This window comes from Fulmarus glacialis, unplaced genomic scaffold, assembly GCF_000690835.1.
Source record: "Fulmarus glacialis isolate BGI_N327 unplaced genomic scaffold, ASM69083v1 scaffold47909, whole genome shotgun sequence".
NCBI lineage: Eukaryota > Metazoa > Chordata > Aves > Procellariiformes > Procellariidae > Fulmarus > Fulmarus glacialis.
The window spans coordinates 1-5,919 of NW_009233509.1; the positions used below are offsets into that span (position 1 = coordinate 1).

Genomic DNA, 5,919 nt, shown 5'->3' on the forward strand with positions numbered 1-5,919 from the left:
TACCTGGAAGGAGGTTGGAGCAAGGTGGGTGTTCGTCTTTTCTCCCAAGTAACAAGCAATAGAACAAGAGGAAACAGCCTCAAGTTGCACCAGGGGAGGTTTAGGTTGGACATTAGGACAAATTTCTTCACCCAAAGGGTTGTCAAGCACTGGAACAGGCTGGCCCGGGGAATTGGAGAAGGCAGTATTTAAAAGATGCATAGATGCAGTGCTTAGGGACATGGTTTAGTGGTGGGCTTGGCAGTGCTGGGTTAACAGCTGGACTCGATAGTCTTAAGTGTCTTTTCCAACCTAAACAATTCTATGATTCTATCTTCTGTAGCTTTTTTTATTCTTTCTCACAAACTGACTTTTGTTGCCACTTCAATGTGATTTTGCCACTGGTTTCAAAGGAAGCTTAAGGAAAATTGGTATATCTGAGATGACAAACTTGTCTCCCCTTTTGTTATATTGATATACAACAACAAACAAGCCTATACTTTGAATATGATCAAGAGCTGCAGGACAAAAAACTGAACCATTTGGCAAATATTGCTTACCCATTTCAAGATGAGAAAGGCAACCATATTACATTTCTCTTGACTATCTAAATTATCACAGGCTAGTATTACGCTATTTTTTGCACCAATACATGGGTATGCGTGAACTGCTACTAAACCAGAAAGCCTGCTTTTCCCAGGTGTCTGATGACAAATACAGCAAAGGGAATCAAAACCAGAATGTCTGAATTACTCAGCATTCCTTAGCTTTTGAGCAGCTAAAATTTTGTTACATGCCACCTGCTCATACTGTACATATACACATCCTCCAATGTATAGCAAGTAGGACTTTACTATAATTCCCCCTCTATCATAACAGATAAATTTTTTTCCATGTAGCAACCTTGGCTATTTGAGGATCTTTCAACAATCCTGTCTCAAAATGCAACTACCTAAATTTCAACCTTTTAATCCATCCTTAGTCCCTTAAGGGGACATTCTGTCCTTAATTTGTGTACAGATTTATGACAGGATAAATCCATACCAGCCCATACAGTGGTGCAGCATGTGCTCCTTCTCCTGCCCTAGCAGGTCCATTACCCTTGCCATAGTTTCCTGAAGCACAGTAACAAGGGTGGAAACTGCACCAAAACAGCTCCAAATTACAGAAAGAGGTACAAATTATTAGACAAATAATTGTAAAAATTCCTCACCACTTACCCCATTCTTATCAAAAGCTCTGAACATGTTTTCAATATACTCTGCTGCTTCATGGTTATCCTGGACCCCAAAGAACCGCTTGAATTCATGCATGAAGAGGGTCCCACTGGGACATTCAACCACAAATTTCTTATACCATTCCTGCAATTCAGCAACATCAATCTCTGCTTGCTCCCCTTCAGCATTGGTGAACTGCTGTCCCATTTTGCTCTGTAAAGCAAGATTAAAAAAAGAAGGAACAAAAGGAAAATGCTGCCAAAGTCTTTTGCTTGTATTGTCCTTTTATCACCTTTAGTTGCTTTTTCTTTGTTCTTTTTCTTCTCTCTGTCTTGGGCCTTTATTCAATGTTAATACTGTGTCTTGCTATTCCACCTTCTTTTTGTGTTTTACTTTCTTCTTCCTCTTTCTCTCCTACAGTCTTCACCACCACAGCTTTGTGTGCTCACTTGGTGATCGTAGAGTTGCTTCTCTGCATTAGGGCAGTATAACATATGGCATCAGGCACATATAAAAATAACTAAGATCATTAGGAGATTCCCACCTATGAGTCACAGAGACCTTCAGATGTTCTGAGCTGTGCCCTATTTAGGAGCAGACTCCAGAGGCTCAGGGCTCTTCTGCACATTAATACCTTCACATCAAAGAATTTACACACAACATACAACCCCACTCACTTTACTGTAGTTCTTCTAGAAAAAAAGGGATTGTAGGTAAATTTCCCTAACATTAGTTTTTCAATACTGCCATATACTACCTGCTTGTGGGGGATACTCTATGTTTCAGTGAAATAGGGCATATTACCAAACAACAATTACAGAGAGCAAATCCTGACAAAATAAGCACATACAACTAACACCACTCACATGAAAAAACCTGCTAATGCATAAAGTTAATTGAATGCCTATTATAGGCTTTACTCTATACAAAATGATTGAAAGAACTAATAAATGCACATAGATATAAATGTGCATATTTCTCTTGTTTTCACAATTCATTCTTAAAACACTCAGTTAAAAACAACAGGAACATTTTAACATTCTATTTCCTTATTTTTTTAAGCATTGAGTTCTCATTAATCCCCTTCCCCCTTTTGTGACTTTTTCCAATGAAATACTTCTCCTGCTTACCCTTACTAGTGAACATTGCTTACTACTTTTAATACAGATACAAAATACAGCTCTGTCTCTAGCCTCTTTCTGTCCTACAGCTGCTCACCATAGCCTGGTAGCACACAGCTCACAGCCACCTACTACCAGGGATCAAGCCCTCCTCCCTCTAAGCAACCTGCTGTTCTTTCCTTCTCTTGCTGAAGCCACCAGCTTTTATCCATATCATACCAGGTGTTCTGAATCCAGCCGTTATCTGTGTCAGCTGGAAAGAAATGACCTGTAGCTATAAATGTGTCTGAGCCAGCCTAACATCCTCTTCTTTTAAGAGGATTGGAGCAGTATTAATAGGAAACAATAGACTCCTCTTTATAATAACGCTAAAGCCCAGAAAGATTTAAGCTGTTGACATTTTTGGAACATTGTTTTCATTGGGTTAGAAGGAAGAATTTCTCACGTGGAAAAACACTGGTCAAAAATCAATCTAACATTTGATACTGCAGAACAGTACAGCAATTCATACTCCACTGTAAGAATAGAGCTTGCTCTGAATCTACTCACACCCGTAAGTAACCCATTGGTGGTATTGTATGTGCACGTATATATATACAGGTTTGCAGGAGTATAGAATAACTTTGCACTTCTGTACATAAGGATGCCCAGGCAATGCATGGTTTCCCTTAAGCATTGTAAGCAACAAGAGGATATAGGCAGTACAGCAGAAGTATGGAGATGGATGGGAAGAACCAAAGGAGTTGCCTGAAAGGTTAAGATTGCTCTCTTTCAATGAAAAGGTATATTTTTATCTAATAATGTAGAGGAATCCTGTTTGTTTATCTTTGTGCCTAGAAGAATGCAACAGGATTAATAAACTCAATCCTTCCTTTTGTAAATGCTTCAAACTTCAGCCCCTAACTCTAAGCTAACTTGTCTGTTGCAGAGCAACTTGAGGTCTGGTTCATCAAAAAAGTTGTGCTGGATCTATTCCCCAGTATTTGCCCCTTAACTAGACCTACTAGAAAAAAGTCTTTGGCAGCCACAGTCACTGTGGTATTTATAAAATAGTTCTATTGCATGTTCTATTCCCCCATGCTCTGTTATGCATACCATGTAAAGAAATAGTTTTTTTTCTCAATGATATTTCTTGAATCATCTTGGCTAGTATCTGGTGAGGGCATGGGTTCTCCCTCTGGGTCACAAACAGCTTTCGAGAAGTAGGGACAGGGGTGGGGAGGACTCAGTGTGGTTTTTCCTGCAAGCACAGCTGGGGAGTTTTGCATGAGCTGATGAAGCCTTCCACCATTTTGTGCTGCTCTCCTGTACCGAGGCTGCATGCTGGAATGTGAGTGCTGAGAGCACTCAACAAGACTCCACATGCCCAGGACATTGTCTTGCCTCATTGCATAATTTTGTTTTGCCTTATGGGAACTTAGTGATCTGTTCCCAGGAGAGAAAATGGTTCCCCTTTGTTTTGATGACTACAATCTTTTCCAGCTAGGAACAAAGGACTGCAAGAGACCTGGGTTACAAAGCCTAGCTGATGCTATTGCAGGTATCATGACATACAATCATGTTGATAAAAGTACTGATGTTAATTTGGCATTGAAATAAATTAAATCCCATAGCTCCTGGTATGAAAATTCCTCTGCATATACTCTCATTGTCCAACGTGTATGCTCTGCAGACTGTACTGACAGAGCTGCTGTCTCTCAGCCAGTAGAATTCACTTCATGAAGTACAGTTTATCAGGCAAAGAATTTCTTCATCTGATTTGAAAAAAAGATGCAGGGAGAGGTAAATGTAAGCAGAGAGAAATAAAATAAAAAGAATGATTTCTAGAAAACACTATAAGAAAGAGGTTGGTGCTATTTAGGCTGCTTGAAGGGTTAGGATCAATGCTTTATGTATCATGTCAGAGTGAACCCTTTGGATGATTAGTTGCAAACAGGTAACATCTGATTACGTGTCCTGCCTAATGAGCTATCCAGAGATTATCACCTATACAGCTCAAAAGCTGCAGAGTTTCCCAGCCAAGAGCATGGAAAAAGACAGCTTATTTCTCGTCAGTTCACTAACACGACGTGCTGCCACATGCTTCAGCAGAGGCTGGTAGAAACTCAAGGAAAAAAAAAACCACCAAACCCTGCAGAGGGCCGGGAAGACTCATTTGTTTGGCATCTGCGTTACCACTCAGTGAAGGCAGCAGAGGCTGTAACAAAGGTGCAGGGTGCAGGCAGGCACAGCTGCCTGGCATGAGAGGAGCAACTTCAATGAAACTGGAGGCAAGACTAGATCCTTCGCACATGCTGAAGCAGCCCTTGCCTAGTCATTTTGCTGCCTTGCTCCATTATTTTAGATATCCCGGCCCTGACCTGCTCTTAGACTCCTCTCATGGGTTGGGCAACCTCAGCTGTCCTTGCAGTGGGTCTAGAAAGAGCAAAGCTCTGCCCAGGGCTGCTCCCAGCCCCTCTTGTCGCAGACAGCCCAGGGTGTGTGGGTGACTGTGCAGCATCACTGTCGGTGTCTGCTTCCAAAGGTCCCCAAGCATCAGGCCACAAAGGAAAGCAAATCTGAAGCATCCTTAAATTTACCTGTCGCCAGGCAGGACGGACACGGAGGAATGCAGGGAGGATGAACAGCAGCTTTTGCGCTGACCTGTTTGAGGAAAGATCAAAGATCCCTCATGCTTTGGCTGGGAGTTCAACCCAATGTCTCTGTGCATCTCTTCTCAGTTGCTCACTAAATTGGCCATACCGTTGCACATTTTTATACAGCAGCAATAACAACATGGTAGAAGGTATTATTACAGGAGCAGCTGTCCCTTGTTTTGCATATCAAAAAAGGTCAGGCACTACAAACCAAACACATCTAAAATCTACCATTGCAGTGCTATCCCACAAAAAAAACCCACTAACCTTTGAGTGTCACCTATTGTCTCTCGTTTATTGCCAGAAAGATTTTGTTATGTGCTGACAAACTCCTGCTAAAGGTTGCCTCTGAGTGGTTACATTTCAGCGGTGAATGAAGCCTGAAATATTTATCTTACAAGGCAAACTTTCCAAGAAGAATGTGGAATTAGCTTTTCTCTGTGTGTGAACATTTTAAAAATTTTGCATAGTTCCAAAGTCTTGGCGTAGGATTGAGCTTTGGCTGTTAAGTCAGCCTTTCCAAAATCAGGATTCAGCACTATCCATAGTGTTCATGATGGAAAAGAGAAGGGAAATTCCCACTGTTTTTTTCTGGTTCATTGAAACTGAATGGTAAAGTATTGTATGATCCCTTGAAACCACGATTCACCACTGAGTCACGGTTCTCCACCTACGAGGAAAAGAAATGAAACGCGAGGCTGGCGGGGATTGCGGCGGAAGGCTGCGGCCGGGCAGGGGGCAGATGCCACGGTAGGTGTGCGAGCGGGGATGGAGGCGAAGAGGAACGTTTTTACGCTTTTCAGAGAAAACTGCGCGCCCGTGGCTTTGCGTTAACCATATCTAAGTTTTGTCTTTATTCCGCGCTACGGATCGGCTGGGCCACCTACGCTTTGAACTGCGAAGAAACAGGCACCTTCTGTTCTCCTTCCTAAATATTCCGCTGCAAAAGAAACGAGACGGGGTAAA

General features: G+C 41.9%; 1 pseudogene; it reads right to left on the reverse strand.

Annotated features, from left to right (window-relative positions):
* Positions 1-1,163: 1,163 nt before the first annotated feature.
* Positions 1,164-1,403, reverse strand: LOC104082267 (annotated as a pseudogene).
* Between the last annotated feature and the right edge of the window lie 4,516 nt (positions 1,404-5,919).